Source organism: Podarcis bocagei (genome assembly GCF_964188305.1).
Source record: "Podarcis bocagei genome assembly, chromosome: 8".
In the NCBI taxonomy this organism is placed as follows: Eukaryota; Metazoa; Chordata; class Lepidosauria; order Squamata; family Lacertidae; genus Podarcis; species Podarcis bocagei.
This window is the reverse complement of record NC_138133.1, coordinates 2157366-2174841: the sequence shown is the minus strand read 5'-3', so window position 1 is coordinate 2174841 and position 17476 is coordinate 2157366. Positions and strand designations below refer to the sequence as shown.

The following is a 17476-nucleotide window of genomic DNA, read 5'->3' as shown; positions in this document are numbered from 1 at the left end:
CTAGCAGCACCTGCCTTCTGCAATTCAAGCATTAACTTGTAGCTGCTGCTTACTTAGGTTCCTTTTGTCTTGGTTTTCCCTGGGGGACTCTGCACCCCACCTGTTCTAATTTGCATGTTCTCAGTCATTTGACTTTCATAATCCCTTAAGACAGCTTTGCCATTCACCTCCAACCTCCCTCCCAGTAACAGGCCATGAACTGAAAAGGAGATCAAGTTCATTCCAAACCATTCAGAACGTTTAACAGAAGGACTACAGCAGAATTGAGGGAATGCTTTATTTGGCATAGTGAAGTTTAAAACTAGGCAAACTGGGAACTGCTTAGCTGGCTAGATAGTTCCTCTAATTTGAATGGGAAAATTCTTACAGATGTCATCAGAAATGACATGACTAAACAATGAAAACATGAAAGACTTCATAAAACAGCTGACAATAGAGCAAAAATAAATTTAAGATGGGACATCCCTTTGAGCTGCTCTCTGTTTATGTTATCTGCTATCAAATATTTGTTATTTGGCAATTGTTGGTTCTGGTCTCTATTAACATCACGTTACTGTGTTTTCACTTAGAATATATTTGCTGACAAAGAAAATGGAGAAATTGCTTGATCTTGTAGCATTAAAGTTACTGGGAATTGTGGGCATTTACCACCACAGAAGATGCTGAGCAGACCTATTTAAATTTTTTGAAATGAAAACCATTTTTCTTCCCCAAAACAATTGACTTATCAGGAACAGATTAGGTTTCTACATGGGCTGCACAAAATATGAGATACAGAATATATGAGAATATAGCTGATGGAATCTGCTAATTGTCAACCCACCTGCACAAATTCTTCATTTCCGCAAAAATCCCACACAGGATGTAATGGCAGAAGAAGGCATAATGTTCCATGACTGCCTAGAGGGAAACAGCTATGAAGCACACCAGGAGAGAATGGAAACCTCGGACCCCGATACTCTTGGAGGAATTTGAAACCCCATTTCAACTGGGGTTCAGGCCTTGGTCACCCTGTACAAGGACCTGCGTCAGGAGGGAGATAGGGGAGTGTCACTTTGTGGATCCTCCTTGAATGACCTCTGATATTTTGAAACCATCAGTCATGGTATCCTTCTGGTACAACTGCCTGAATTAGGGACTTGGGGCCACCACATTGCGGAGGTTCCACTCCTATTTGAATGGATAGCTTTAGAAGGTATTTTTTTTAGGAAGCATCACTTGGCTCTGTGAGTATGTCAGGTATGAAGTCCTACAGGAAATGGGTCTGCCCCTCATGTTCTTCAACATCTTCATGAAACTACCAGATAGGGTTATTCGGACTTTTGAAGTGCATTGTTGTCAGTATGTCAAAGACACAGAATTCTTCTTTTCATCTTCTGCAGGTGAGGCAGTGGATGTGCTGAATCAGTGCTTAGTTGCAACAATGAACTGGATGAGGCTCAATAAACTGAAAACTAATCCAAACCAGACTGAGATGCTACTAGTGGGTGGTTCTTCTCTCCAGCTGAGTGCTGTGCAGCCTACTGTAGATGGGATCACATTCCTTCTGAAGGAGTGAATTCTTAACCCAGGGTTCTCTTGGATCCATTGCTGCCGCTTGAGGCACAGGTGGCCTCAGTGGCATGGAGTGCCTTCTACCAGTTTAGGCTGGTGGCTCATTTATGACTGTATCTGGAAAGGGATAACTTGGCTACTATGCTTTGGGAGACTTAAGACACTGCAATGTGCTTTACACCCGGTGCCTTTAAAAATGGTTCAGAAACTTCAGTTAGTGCAGAATGTGGCTGCCTTCCTACTGACAGGTTTGAGGTGAACAGATTTTATAACTGTTGGTGGCATGGTAAATATAGGTATATAAAGCAGAATTCCCTGGATGCCAAGTACTTCCCTGGGGCAAGTACTCTTTGGTGAGAGAACGCCAGCAGAGATTTAAAATCACAAAACATGCAGCAAAGTAATGCATGGAAATATATATAGGCTATTAGACCTTTAAAATATGCCCTTCTGAGTTCCCAAAACTTCTTTTTTTCCTCTAGCCTAGAAAAAGACCACACATTTGTTACGTTAAAAATCATAGAATCATACAGTTGGAAGAGACCACAAGGGCCATCGAGTCCAACCCCCTGCCAAGCAGGAAACACCATCAGAGCACTCCTGACATATGGTTGTCAAGCCTCTGCTTAAAGACCTCCAAAGTAGAAGACTCCACCACACTCCTTGGCAGCAAATTCCACTGTCGAACAGCTCTTACTGTCAGGAAGTTCTTCCTAATGTTTAGGTGGAATCTTCTTTCTTGTAGTTTGGATCCATTGCTCCGTGTCCGCTTCTCTGGAGCAGCAGAAAACAACCTTTCTCCCTCCTCTATGTGACATCCTTTTATATATTTGAACATGGCTATCATATCACCCCTTAACCTCCTCTTCTCCAGGCTAAACATGCCCAGCTCCCTTAGCCGTTCCTCATAAGGCATCGTTTCCAGGCCTTTGACCATTTTGGTTGCCCTCCTCTGGACACGTTCCAGTTTGTCAGTGTCCTTCTTGAATTGTGGTGCCCAGAACTGGACACAGTACTCTAGGTGAGGTCTGACCAGAGCAGAATACAGTGGCACTATTACTTCCCTTGATCTAGATGCTATACTCCTATTGATGAGGCCCAGAATTGCATTGGCTTTTTTAGCTGCCGCGTCACACTGTTGGCTCATGTCAAGTTTGTGGTCAACCAAGACTCCTAGATCCTTTTCACATGTACTGCTCTCAAGCCAGGTGTCCCCCATCTTGTATTTGTGCCTCTCATTTTTTTTGCCCAAGTGCAATACTTTACATTTCTCCCTGTTAAAATTCATCTTGTTTGTTTTTGCCCAGTTCTCTAATCTGTCAAGGTCGTTTTGAAGTGTGATCCTGTCCTCTGGGGTGTTAGCCACCCCTCCCAGTTTGGTGTCATCTGCAAATTTGATCAGGATGCCCTTGAGTCCATCATCCAAGTCGTTGATAAAGATGTTGAATAAGACCGGGCCCAAGACAGAACCCTGTGGCACCCCACTAGTCACTCTTCTCCAGGATGAAGAGGAACCATTGATGAGCACCCTTTGGGTTCGGTCAGTCAGCCAGTTACAAATCCACTGAGTGGTAGCATAGTCAAGACCGCATTTTACCAGCTTCTTTACAAGAATATCATGGGGCACCTTGTCAAATGCCTTGCTGAAATCAAGGTAGGCTACATCCACTGCGTTCCCTTCATCATCTACCAGGCTTGTAATTCTGTCAAAAAACGAGATCAGGTTAGTGTACTTAAAAATGGTGTACTTACAAATTCTCCAAAGCTCAGATTCATGTGCTTTTCCATACAGCATTCAGAAAAAATTGCACAACCAATAAAACTTGGCTTAGGTACAGTGCTGAAAGTTTCTAGATTACTGGTGTAGGAATTAAAAAGAGGTTTGTTAGAGTGAGCTCCCCACACACTGAGCGTTCAGACCTCCCCACACACTGAGCGTCTCTGTTAGACAGGAAGTACAATACAGGAGCATAGCATGGGGAGGGCCGGTGTTTGGGGGGCGTGGCACAGATTTTTGTAAGGGTGCGAGGGGTTGCAACCAGGCATCCCCACGACAGGCTCCCTCCCTCACCAAGCGGCACCTGGGCCGAGCCTTCAGGGCTGGGGCAGCAGCAGTGCCTCCTTCCCCTCATGGCCAAGGAAGGGGCACTCTCATGCCTAGAGGGAGGGAGGGAGGGAGGGAGGGAGGGAGGGAGGGAGGACACTGCCACCCACCAGTTTCCTTCTCCTCGGTCTCAGAGTTGCCCCGTGTAAAGCTCAGTAGGAAGGAGGATGGGGTCAAAGCTAGAATTTGTTGACTCCACTTGCTGCCTCTAGCTCTGCTTGCCATGGACTCTGGTTCCACCTACAATTGCCCTCTCTCCCTTCTGCCCCAACAATTCCAATGGGCACCAGTCACTGCCAGTACATCATCTAGAACACTGCAATGCTTTCTATACCATTTCATTTTTGCCTTAGCATTATTCTCTCTTCTGTTTAGTATAAGCTGTTAAGCTAGGTTAGCTTATTTGTAGAGTTTTATACACTGGTGTATGGCTTGAATTTATTTTTTTGGGGGGTACTTAATTCGATATTATTGATTGTTTCTAACATGCTTTTTGAATTGCTATACTTACTGCTCATTTGACATGTTGTGAGCCACTTTGGGCACAATTCTTGGGGAAAGAAGCATACAGATGATGGGGGTGGTGTGGCTTTAGTTCTGAGTGATTGTACACAGTCACTTTGGGTGCCTTTCATGCAGAACGGCAATGGGCGCAAAAGGAGGAAAGGTTATCCAGTGGTGTTGTTAAGTGCCAGAGTCAGATAGATCCTCCACCAGTCAATTAAATCAAGAGGTGCGTCGTATTTGAAGCCTGGACTTCGGGTGAGATCCCATGGACAGTAATACTAAATGGAAAGGGCGTTCATGATGGCTGGGAGTTTGTTAAGAGGGAGATAGTAAAAGCACAACTTCAGGCAATACCAATGAGACAGAAACATGGAAGGTGCCTAAAGAAGCCAGGGTGGCTATCTAAAGAACTTTTAACTGAGTTAAGATTAAAAAAGGATGTGTACAAAAAATGGAAAAGGGGGGAAACCACCAAAGAGGAATTCAAACAAATAGCCAGCACATGTAGACACAAAGTCAGAAAAGTTAAAGCACAGAATGAACTCAGGCTTGCTAGAGAGGTTAAAAGCAACAAAAAAGGCTTTTATGGGTATGTCCGTAGCAAAAGGAAGTACAAAGAAACAGTGGGGTCACTCAGAGGAGAAGATGGTGAAATGCAAACAGGGGACACAGAAAGGGCTGAACTCCTCAATGCCTTCTTTGCCTCAGTCTTCTCCGAAAAAAGAAAACAATGCCCGACCTGAAGAATTTGGAGCAAATGATTCAGCAGAGGAAACACAAAATGAGAGGCACAAATACAAGATGGGGGACACCTGGCCTGAGAGCAGTACATGTGAAAAGGATCTAGGAGTCTTGGTTGACCACAAACTTGACATGAGCCAACAATGTGACGCGGCAGCTAAAAAAGCCAATGCAATTCTGGGCTGCATCAATAGGAGTATAGCATCTAGATCAAGGGAAGTAATAGTGCCACTGTATTCTGCTCTGGTCAGACCTCACCTGGAGTACTGTGTCCAGTTTTGGGCACCACAGTTCAAGAAGGACACTGACAAACTGGAACGTGTCCAGAGGAGGGCAACCAAAATGGTCAAAGGCCTGGAAACGATGCCTTATGAGGAACGGCTAAGGGAGCTGGGCATGTTTAGCCTGGAGAAGAGGAGGTTAAGGGGTGATATGATAGCCATGTTCAAATATAGAAAAGGATGTCACATAGAGGAGGGAGAAAGGTTGTTTTCTGCTGCTCCCGAGAAGCGGACATGGAGCAATGGATCCAAACTACAAGAAAGAAGATTCCACCTAAACATTAGGAAGAACTTCCTGACAGTAAGAGCTGTTTGACAGTGGAATTTGCTGCCAAGGAGTGTGGTGGAGTCTCCTTCCCTGGAGGTCTTTAAGCAGAGGCTTGACAACCATATGTCAGGAGTGCTCTGATGGTGCTTCCTGCTTGGCAGGGGGTTGGACTCGATGGCCCTTGTGGTCTCTTCCAACTCTATGATTCTATGATTCTATGGACTTCCTAGAGTGATGGTTCCCCCACTGTGAGAAATGAAGTTACAGGGGACCAGGCAAAGAGCCTTCTCAGTAGTTGCACCCACCCTATGAAACCTGCCCCCTCATCAAATGTCAAACAGATAAATATCTATATGACTTTTAAAGACATCTGAAGGCAAGCTTTAAATGGTTGATGTTTTATTGTGTTTTATATATTTTGTTGGGAGCCCCCAGAAAGGCTGGGGAAACCCAGTCAGACGGGTGGCGTCGTCTTCTTCTTCTTCTTCTTCTTCTTCTTCTTCTTCTTCTTCTTCTTCTTCTTCTTCTTCTTCTTTACACTTAAGAATTAAACAACAACAACAACAATGCTTCCAGATAGAACTTTGCTGCAGCTGAAGTACGTGGGGGAAAGACCTCTTTTTCTTATGCGAAGGAGCCAGCAAAGCTCCATTGCAATGCTGCCACCTGCTGTATATAGAGAAAGAAAGAGGGGCAGGAAGTGCTTTCCTAATGGGGGAAAATGTAATTTTAGTATGGATATCAACTAACTGAAGCTTGTTTATTGACCAATCAGTTAATGAAAATAAGACTTTTAACTAATTGATCTGTTTTCTCTTTAATTATATTAATGGTATTTGCAAAGCTTAGGGCAGGATTCCTCTGGTGAGCCCTGTCCGTGGAAGCCTGGCACATTGGCACAAGGGCTTCTGCTCACGCGTCAGGGCTTCCTCCCTCCTCTTCCTCCCCCCAAAGTGGCTTGGGCAGGTGCCAGGAGAAGCCCAGAGCAGCATGTGGGGGAAGAAGAGGGGGAATTGTTCCATCTGGCAAGCCGAAATACTTGTACAGATGGAACTTTAATCACAGTGTGACAATGAATCCCAATATTAAACCAAAAATTGAGGAGTCTGAAAGTTTGGGACAATTTCTAAAATGCAAGTGTAACAAAACCCAGCACTCTCTCACTGAGCCTGTGAGACAGGACAGGCTGCAAGATGCTGGCTGTGCTAGCCAGGCCCTTGCTTACTTCTAGGCAGCACGGAGGGCTGGTGACCCTTCTGAGTGCCACATGCCAGGCTGGGCACACCTGCACCACAAACAGGCAGGCACACACTTTCCGCAGAGGGGGTATTTATCAACAACAAGAACAACATTTATAACCCACTCTCCCTCTCAAAGGGCTCCAGGCTGGCAAACACACAAATAGTAAAACAATAAAAACATGCAAAAATTTCGAAAGAACAATTCCAATGCAGACTAGGAAAGATCTCTACTTAATAGGCTTGTTGGAAGAGGAAAGTCTTCAGCAGGCACTACAAAGGTAACCGAGACGGTGGTGCCTGTCTCATATTTAATGGGAAAGGATTCCAAAGGATAGGTGCCACAACACGGAAGGCCCGATTCCTATATTGTGTGGAATGGACCTCCTAATAAGATGACCACTGCAGAAGGGCCTGAGCTGCAAAATGCAGTGGTGGACTGGGTATATAGAGAGTGAGACGATCTTTCAGGAATCCGGCTGCCAAACAGTGGCGTAGCGTGGGTTCTCAGCACCCGGGGCAAGGCAAGTAATTTGCGCCCCCTAACCCGTGGATTTTAGCACTCAAGTCTCTTCCGCGCCCCCCCCCGATGTTGCGCCAGGTGCAGCAGGCCCCCCTGCACCCCCCACGCTACGCCACTGCTCCCACCACAAGTCTTCAGGACAGCCATCCGAAGGCTGGCGCGGGGAGAAGGTCTCTCCGCCCCACCGCCAGCCTTCGGAGAGGTCCGAGGACAGTGGGGTTCCTGCTTCCTCGAGGAGGGCCGGCCAAACGCGCCCCCCCAAATGTTGCGCCCGGTGCGGCCGGCACCCCTGGCACCCCCCACACTACGCCACTGCTGCCAAGCTGTATTGGACTTAATACATCAAAAGCAGCTCCTTGAACTTAGCCGGATAACTAACTGGCAACCAGTGTGATTCTTTCAGCAGGGGCATAAAGTGGTGGCCGTATCCTGCTCCTTGCTTCTTTCCTCTCCCTTCTAAGACCTTGTAGCAAAGGAGCCCTTCGCAACCCTAAAAAAGGGGTAGATCACCATAAATGGCTTTGTAGGCTGAACCCCAGCCTCACCACACCTGACCTAAGAGTCAATATGTGTAAGAGCAGGTCCTGTGGCTAAGTAAATAACTTAACCAGCTTCTAACTTCAAATTTTAAAAACCCCAAAGATTTATAAGTGAATGAAATCATCCCAGGTGATTCCTCAGAGGCATTCAAAGGACGGACCAAGAAAACTGGAACCCTCACCTTTTTATCTGGAGAGATTTGATATAGGGGGGTGATCAGGGGGGAAATCCACCTCCCCTAGGAAGTCAGGTATCAACAGCATCTCTCAGCTCTCACATGCCCAGTCCCAGAGGGTGTCAAAGAGGCCACCCCCTTCATTTTTCAGAGCAAAGGCTGTGAAGGGGGTGGGGGTGGCATGCTTCTGATTCAACTTGTTCTCTCTTCATTAACGACATGAGAGTTTCTGGGGACCACAGATTCTCTCAAAAGGATACAGAGAAAGGAGACACTGATTACACCAACATGATCTGCAATGTAGAAGTTCCCCATTGTACCGGTGTCATGATTCTCCTGCAATGCAGATGATCCCTAGCGTGACTCAGGAATGCCCCTTAGCCCACCTGGTTGTTCTGCATTGTGGGAGGAAACTGCTCATGCCTCAAAAGTCACTTCCAGCCGTGAAGCCAAGCCTAAGCCCATTGCCATGGACTGGCTGGGTGCAGAGGAGAGGTGAGAGGCACCACTTGGGGAACCCCTAAGGGAACCCCCAGGGAAGAAGGCTCAGAGTCAGGGGAGTGGTGGTGAGAAGAAATGTGTGGTCCAAGGGAGAAGGAGCAGGCTGGGGGAGGAGAAGAGGTAACAGGGTTTGGTGAGCAGGAAGAGGCTGTGGCAGAGGGCAGTTCAGACTCCGAGCCTGAAGCAGAGGATGGAGAGAAGGTTGGTCAGCAGGCAGAGTGGAGACAGGCTGCTGAAGAATCCAGGGAGTCTCCCCCTTCTGCTGCAACCAGCTCCCCTCCCCACTGGTCTCCCAGAACATGCAGAGAAATGCAAAGAGCCAAGCAGAGCAGAGATTGGCTGTGCACTGATGCAGCTGATGACTGTTTGGGAAAGAACCTGGAGAGGAGGAACCTTAGGGAGTGGTGGGAAGGCAGGGACCTTCAGTCCTCACAACCGGCTCATTGGGACAAGACCTACTGGGAAGAGTTGCTAGAGTTGCTGGGGTCACCAGGCCTGAGCTGCTTTGGTTTCTTTGAACAAATCGTTAACTGCACTGACACCATGCTTTTTTATTGCTGACCTATGCTTGACTCCAGGTCCTGACATGCATGATCTGAACTTCTCCATGCCCACTTCCCTGAAACTTTGTAAACTTCTATTCCTTTGTACTCTCTCCCACTATCATCTTTTAGAGCCCCTTTCCCCCCTTTTGATGCTTTGTAAAACAACACATACATTGATGGGATGACACGGATGTACTTGCCCTCCCAAGCCTTTATCATTCTTGTAGTGCTTCCTGACTCCTCCCTAATCTGTTTACCTATGGACACAACCCTCACTTATATGGTTGAGGCTTGACTCTGGTCCCTGCCTTCTTCCTCAGGGTGGCTTCTCTTACTCCATCTCCCCTCCCAGTCACATCATCTCCCTCTCCAGCTACACCATCTCTCCCGTTCTCTTCTTCATTCCTGGCCAAGAAAGCTCCTCAAGGCATGCACAAGGGCTTGCATGTTCTTAGTCTATAGCACATTAGAGGAGCTGCATGCTTTCTCCCAAGGAAAACGAGCTACCAATGGAGTTTTGGCTGCGGCAGTTTTGGAAACCATGACCACCACACATATGCCACCCACCTAGAAGACGTGGTTCACGACTCATGCTTCCTTGTGAGTGGCTCTGTGCCATTCCAAGGTGACTGCCTCTGTGGATGTTTTCTGCATGCCTGGATGGATGTCTAAATATTTGGCTTCTCTGACATTACGCTATATCACATCACACTTTTTCAGTTTAGGGCATTCCGGTTTAGCCCCCGGTAGAACTAGGATTATGCTTGGTCACCGAAAGCTCCCCCACTAGCATGCAAACTGGGGGCTATTACTTGGACATACTTGAACCATCATCTCACACCAACATCCCTGGCAGGACAATGACATGTTAATATTTAATGGTTTGGGGATATGGAGACGCACTTAATTAACAGTGAAATAAATATTTCAATTCTAAGTTAATCCAAGTCCCCCTCCTGTGTTTTGCATTCAACTGGAAATGAAACCTCTGCCAGACCTAGATCTTTGGGGTTCTAGCCTTCAGGGCTTTCAGTGTCCCTCCTCCTCTTCCAGATTCAAGCACAAAGGCAGTTATAATGTGGAGAATTCAGGAAATGCAGAACACATCATTAAATCATCTACTCAGGAAACCTTTTGCAATCTTTACTTCAGCTCACATAAGGTCTACTATAAATGAAATCTGTATTTTAATTATTTCCAGTTTGGAGACTCCCGACGTGTGCTACGGAGCCGAAACTCTTCACCAAAGGACGAAAAAAAAGAAAATTGGGTGGTAGAAAAGAAGAATGTTGCGGCTAATGCGGAACAGTTGCTAGTTATATTCCACATTGCCCCAAGCAAACCTCTTCCTTTTATCTTTGAGAAAAAGCCCCCCTCACTGCAGCTTCTGGACTCACATTCTGTTTACTCATGAGTTCTGACAGGTTTAACCAGAGCAGCTTAGTGAAGGAGCCACTCTCCAAATAACCACGGAGGTTGTAATTCTTTTAAGTTCCAGGACTAGCACAGAACGCTACGCTGGCCTTTCATGATGCTGGGTAGGCAATGAAAGCTGTTGACACACCTTATGTTTTGCATAGCATTCCTGACTACAGAGAGTGGAAGAACCACAGACATTTTTCGTTGCTCCTCCACCTCTTTTGTTTTCTGCACAAATTGGATGTAAGGCTGGCTGCAACCTGTGAAGGTACCTACCTTCAGCTTCTCCAAAACCCCACATGCTTGCTGAGCAGTTTCCCATTGACATTTCTGAACTTTTGAAAGGACCAGGCTCTAGTTTCCAGAGAATAATGGGAAAGGGCTGGATATACTTTTTGAGTGAGACTTCCATGATGCATGTTCATGTGAAGAACAGAAGTCCACCACATAGAAGGCTGTGCAGCATCTTTGTCTCGTGGAGCCACAATGACATGCTTGGTGACAGGCCTGGTTTGGGGAACCCAGGTCAGCTGCAGATCATCAGGGGAAAGGGAAATTTGCAGTGGAGAAAAAGCAGACCGCAGGAGCATACTTAACCCTTCCCTCACCCACCACTTTCCTCTGTCCCAGCCATTTTTACTTACAAATCCCAATATGGCAAACCCACATCTGAACCACAGCTGGGGTGGAAGTGGATTGGGGAGGGAGTTGAAAGGAAAAAAATAAGCAGGCAGCAGATGGGCTAAGCATCCCCCTCCCACCTGCTTCTTTTTTGCAGCTAATCTCCCCCTTAGAAACATCACTTTGCAGCTGTGTGATAGTGACTCGGGATCTCACACTCATATGATCTTGTTCTGGCAGAGACAAGTAGATCTGTTTGGAGTTGAGATGGTTTAGGGCTAGAAACAGCCAGAGAATTTACCTTGATCAGTTATCTCACACAAATCCTTCAGGTATCAGTGAACTATCATCCATACTTTTTGTCAAGAAAAAGCCTAGTCTCTAGCCCTTCCATTTGCGAGCCCAGTACTTAAGCCTACCAGCTCCTGAATCTACATCAGCAGGATATATTCTCTGGCAGAAAAAACTGAGAAATCCCATTTACGATTTACACCAGCAAAAACCATCCATGCCTACCTCTGAGGCTGTCTATCACCTTCCCATCTCCCAGCCAGGTATCACGCTATTTAGCCACCAGACGTGGCAAAAAAAAAATGCCGGTAAATCACTAGTATAGGTGCAAATTTAGGAATGATTGCTAAAATTTAAGTAGAAATGCAACACATCTCCTTTGGGAAAGAACTATATGCCTTCTCAGTCTGCTGTTGTTGATGGTCAAGGCCCTTGCTCTCCTTTCTTTAAATGAGATCTAGAGTGCACAACCCTGCAAATAAAGGATTCATTGAAATAAGAGGACTGTCCTCAGTATAGAAAAGCATATTCCCATCCTGCTCACTTCTATACTGTTTAATACCCCTATTATCTCTTATACCACGACTGCTAAGTTTACTCAAAAGCCTTTGGTGAGAAAGTTTGGAGACTTCCGGGTTGGCGCGATCTGGAAATGGCGGATTCCCTCCGAGCTGCGAAGGGAATCGGCTCAACTGAGGACGGGTCTTGCCGCGCCGGCGACGCGGGGACCCTCAAAAACCGCAGGCGCTGAAGCCTGCGGACTGAAGACTCGGTGGGCACCTTAAGCGCCCCCCCGATTCACGAAGAGCCTTTTTAAAGGCTGCGGAGAGGATACGGAGGGTGGCGTGGTGCTGAGAGTCGATCGCTACCTCGGTTGAGCGAAGCCGCGAGCCATGACTGGAGAGCGCTGATTCCCTTCCTTGAAATTCGGACTAAAAAGAATAACCCGTGAGTAAAACGGAATTGGACTTTTTGAATATTATCCCGTGAATTTGAGACGACCGGGGGGTGTGCTAAAAGGAAGTCCGCACCCCCCCTTCTTGCAGACGATCTAAAGCAACGATATAAGAACTAAGCTGGAGTGCCTACCCTTTGTGGGGTGAGTTGAAAAAGACATTAACTTCCAAGATTTGGCAAAAAGAAATTTTGAGCTGGAGAGTGGAGTGTTGGAAGTTTTCTTTCAGTTGTAAACAACCCCCCCCCCCCGGGCCCAGGAGCGTCCTGCTTTTGAGCTTGTGGAAGAGGTGCGGAGTTTGACAGCTGTCAAAGCTGTCAAACGGACAGTTTAAGTGGAAAAATCGTTATTTAAGATCCCTCTGGATTAAAATGAGTTGCAATTGAGTTAAATTTGTTGGAAACAAAGTAATAACAATAAGTTGGAGGATTGTTGGAGAAAGATTACTAAGTAACCAGATTCCCTCTAGGGGGAATTCTGTGAAATTACAATGGCTGTGGATGGAAAGTTACTAGTGGAAATTGAAAGAATGTTTCATCTGGTGGGAGTCTTACAAGAGCAGAGTCTGGCTATGAATAAACAACTTATGACCTTGACTTCTGGAACAAGCAGCTCTGCTGAATGTATTGAGGACCTGGATGAGAAAGAATCCACAGCTGAATCGGAAATGATATCTAAAGAAGTGGAAGAGACTAAACAAGAAAAAGAGAAAGTAAAGTTGGAAAGTACCAACCAGAAGCTGACATCTGTGGAATATAAACAAGGAGACTTTTGGATTACATCTAACACAAATCTGCGAAAGATGCAAAAGATGAAGGAGGAGGCCCCGGGAGTTTATGGAACACAGGAACTTAAAATAAAGAAATATGATGGGGGCCTCCACTTTCACTTTGACTTTGACTCTGAAGATGCAGACTTTGTGGAAATTTTCCAGCAGCTGTTTCCAAATGTTCTTGTGGGAAGAGAATATGGTTGGATGGTGACAGAAATTTTTCGAGATTCGACGACCGACATAAAGGATTACCAACAAGACCGGCGGAGAGGGACTGAAAGAGACTTGAAAGCCTCGGACGTGAGGAACCCAGGCTAAGAACTGATATTTTGGATATGTACTGGGAAGGGACGAAAACCGGGGATGGGAGGGAGGGAAGAATAGAATTGTAAAAACACTCAAGACCTTTGGGTTTAGTTAATATGACTTTTATTTAAGACAAATTGGGAAATCAATGGAAGAGAACTTGAGTCCAACTTAGAAAAAAAATACTTTTCTTTATAAAAGATGTAATTTTAAGATGATTAAGAAGAGAAATACCAATTTGCTGACACAATTCTGGGAATGGGGATGCATGAAGGGGGGTGGGGGGAAGTCAGGGAATAAGGTTAGGAAAGTAGGATTTTCTGAAATTATACATGTTTTTGTCTTTTGTCTTTTTTGTGTGTATTTGTCTTTATAAAAGGTGAAAAACCAATAAAAATTTCTATAAAAAAAAAGAAAGTTTGGCAAAAGTGTTTTGGATGTCCATGTATATACTGCATGGCTGCTTGTTGATACTCTTAAGAGCTTCAAAATGATGGTGAAGCTGGATTTCCCTTTGCAACAGCCATGCTGATTCTTCCTCAGCCAGCTTATTCTTCTATATATTTAATAATTCTGAAATTAATACAGTGGTACCTCAGTTTAAGAACAGCCCTGTTTACGAACTATTCGGTATACGAACTCCGCAAAACCGGAAGTAGTCTTCCGGTTAGCAAACTTTACCTCGGTCTACGAACGGAACCCAAACGGTGGAAGGGCACCGGTGGCGGGAGGCCTCATTAGGGAAAGTGCACCTGGGTTTAAGAACAGTTTTGGTTTCAGAAAGGACTTTCAGAACGGATTAAGTTCGTAAACTGAGGTACCACTGTAGTGCTTTCCTTCAATTTATCTTGAACTGAGATGTAATTTGTAAGCACCCTCCTAGATCCCCTCATTTTAAATTGAAAAAACAGTGTTCATTAACTGTCAAAACATTAACTGTTGGCAACACTGATTACTATTTTGGTCAAAGGTAAGACGGCAGGTGAAAGCAAACCAAACCTGGCACACACAAAAATTACTATTTATAAGTGCATATGTGACAAACCAAAAAATGGCAGGGCTTTAAGCTATTCATCAAAATTTGGTGCCTGTGGTCCTAGGTCAATGAGAAAATGTGTAGTGTAGCATTCTCTGATAGGTTTCAGGGGTGGAAGAAACTGATGCTACTTGGCCAGGTAAGAAGGGCAGTGAGAAGTAACTTCTTTTCTTTTTGGAAGAGGGCCATAGTCATCAGTTCAGATTTTCCCTAGCTTCCTTGATTTCCTCCAGGCATAAGAAGCCTTCCAAAAGGGCAGTTTAACAACAATGAGGTGCTGAACACCACGACCTGACCTCTCCTTCCAGGAAAGGGACTACACTGAAGGACTGGCTTAATCCATCCAGTCTTCCCCCTGCACTATGGGCTCTGACAATGATGGGCTTTCTGCATTGACATTTAGAGAGACTGTTAGCAACCCATAAGAAAATGACAGCTTTTTGGTATGAAATCAGATTATGGGTTAGAAATACCACAATCTTCTGTCTTTGCTCCTGCATTTTGTTTTGTAGCCACAGCTACTGGGGAACGTTGCTGTGTTCACTAGGCCTGGCCTCCTGAGCTGCTTGTTTCTTTGAATAAAGAGTTACATTCACTGACCCCTTGTGAGTTATTACTGACCTGCTCCTGGCACCTGCGCATGACAACTGGCAGGAGGGGCACCATTTTGTGGTTCTCTTCAGGTGCCAAAATATCTTGGGCTGGCCCCGGTCACACTCTAGTCTTCTCTTTAACTAATTTGCTAAATCTGCTTTCCATAATGTTAGACATCGTTATGACTTCATTCATTGGCTGAAAAGTGGGAGCAGATTAGTTTTCCCCCAAACAAATGAGAATCATAGTGCCTGCACATATCGCCTCATGTCTCAGATTTGACTCTCTTTTTTAAAAAAAAGATGGGAGCCTGGGGAATATGGATTATCTGGGGTGGGGTCTGCTCTGCTTGCTTCATCTGCATATGCCCAGGCTCCCTGCACTACCAGGGTTGCTGGGCAGAAGAAGGAACCCCAGACTGTTGAAACTAGGACACACAACTGAACAGAATCTTCCTGGATCTGGGAAACAGGTGATCCCAGAGGACCAATGATTGCAAACCTTCCAGCCTATGTGCTATTTGCTAGTCTAGCCTTTCCCAAGCTGGTGCTGTACAGATGTGGTGGACAGATGTTTCCCACCAGATTCAGCCAGCATAGCCCAACTGGGATTGATGGGAGTTGTAGTCGAATATATCTAGAGGGCACGAGGTCGGGAAACGCTATCCTAGTTTATCCCAGGTACTTCACAGCGCTTAGACCTGATAGGATCTCACTGGTATAAAGGCCAACTTTACTATTTAAAAAATTTCTTATTACAGCAACACATCAGAATAAATGGCCCACACAGTGAAAGTGTGCCATTAGCTGCCTAACCCCACCTCTCTCTCACACGGTATTTACTTTTAACAAATATTATTAGACTCTAAAGATGAATCAACTAAAGTTTTAGTTGATTAATCTTTTGATCTAAAGGTTGCAGGTCAAGTGTGCTAGGGATCGCCCATCATGGTGTGCGAACTGATGTCACTGCACTTGTCGCATGGCCTTGTCTATGCTGAGGTTCTTTTGAAGCTGAAGAATGTGGTACAGCCTGCCAGACCCTTTTACAAAGAAGAAAACGAGTCCTCCTGCCTTAGTCTGGCATCCGTGCACTTCTACCTCCCCCCCCCCCCACTTTTTCCTTGCTTCAGTTCTGAGTTCATGCAGTGAAGTAGGATTAACAGCTTGTTAACAATTCGGGAAGAGAAGGAGGAGGCCCAGCAATGAAAAATTCAAGCTGTGAAAGCTGGAGACAGGCAACAGTTTCAGATTTGGAAGTTTTTAGAGAGGCTTTGTTTCCCATTGGATACATACACACATTTCTTTTAAAAACTGTTGACTCTGGTCAAACAGGTTTGGCGGGGTTTAAAACCTGCCATACCTATTTGTCATATGCAAATATAGGATGGAACTACCCACAAATAGTGACAGTTATATTTCTGTGATGTTATTTTAGCACCGTGTTCATTGAGCAGGTTACAGGGTCTCTCAAAGTTCTCACCACCTCTCTTTTTAATCACTGTTGGGGCATGTAGCGGGGCAGCATATTTGCTAATTTGAAAAAGCTTAGCAGCATCTTGTTTAGAATTCTGTAGCACTCTGGGCTGCATCATTTGCCTTTTCCTCCAGTCTAATATGACAGACAAAATAATTAGGTGCAGTAATTGGTAGGACTGAAAAGGAAATGAAACAATTCTCATCTTTATCACAGTGATCCCAGGGAGTGGCACAATAAAACAATATAAAACCATTACAAAACAATATGCCATAAATCATTATTCAGTGAAACCATAAAAGTACAGATAGCAAATACTCAGGAACCAGGACAGCAAAAACGACAAGAGACACCCTACAAATGCCTGGGCAAATAAATAGGTCTTCAGTTGGCGGCAAAACTTATCAGAGTTGGCATCAGCTGTCTCTTAGAAAGGACATTCCATAAACTGGGTGCCACCATGGTTATACAGTGGTGCCTCGCAAGACGAAATTAATCCGTTCCGCGAGTCTCTTCGTCTAGCGGTTTTTCCGTCTTGCGAAGCAATCCTATTAGCGGCTTAGCGGATTAGCACTATTAGCGGCTTAGCAGCTATTAAAGGCTTAGCGGCTAAAAGGCTATTAGCGGCTTAGCGGCTTAGAAAAAGGGAGGGGGGAAAGCGGGAAAAAACCGGAACACTCGCAAGAGGTTTTCGTCTTGCGAAGCAAGCCCATAGGGAAATTTGTCTTGCAAAGCAGCTCAAAAACGGAAAACCCTTTCGTCTAGCGGGTTTTCCATCTTGCGAGGCATTCGTCTTGCGGGGCACCATTGTAGCAGTTTAGGGGACTTGCAATGTTTTGCATACATGATCTTGCTATATTCACACCCACCCTGTAAGGTGGGTTGGCATTATGCTATCTTGGAGTGACTGAAAGGATGGTAGATTGCTTGAGGCTGCCTTGGGGGTTCAGGCAGGGGCAAGATCTGAACTAGGGACTTCCTGATTCACAGCTCTGTCTCTTCCACTACAGCACACCAGCTCCTTGCATT

The 17476-nt window shown here is 45.4% G+C and overlaps 1 long non-coding RNA gene across 1 annotated transcript in view; it reads right to left on the bottom strand.

Annotated features, from left to right (window-relative positions):
* Nucleotides 1-263: 263 nt before the first annotated feature.
* Nucleotides 264-17476, bottom strand: part of LOC308592640 — a 37586-nt gene continuing 20373 nt past the window's right edge. The window contains exons 2-3 of the long non-coding RNA XR_014010593.1: nucleotides 7932-8160; nucleotides 264-2030 (exon numbers count right to left, since the gene is read on the bottom strand). This is a non-coding gene — a long non-coding RNA (uncharacterized lncRNA). The remainder of the gene's footprint in view (nucleotides 2031-7931; nucleotides 8161-17476) is intronic.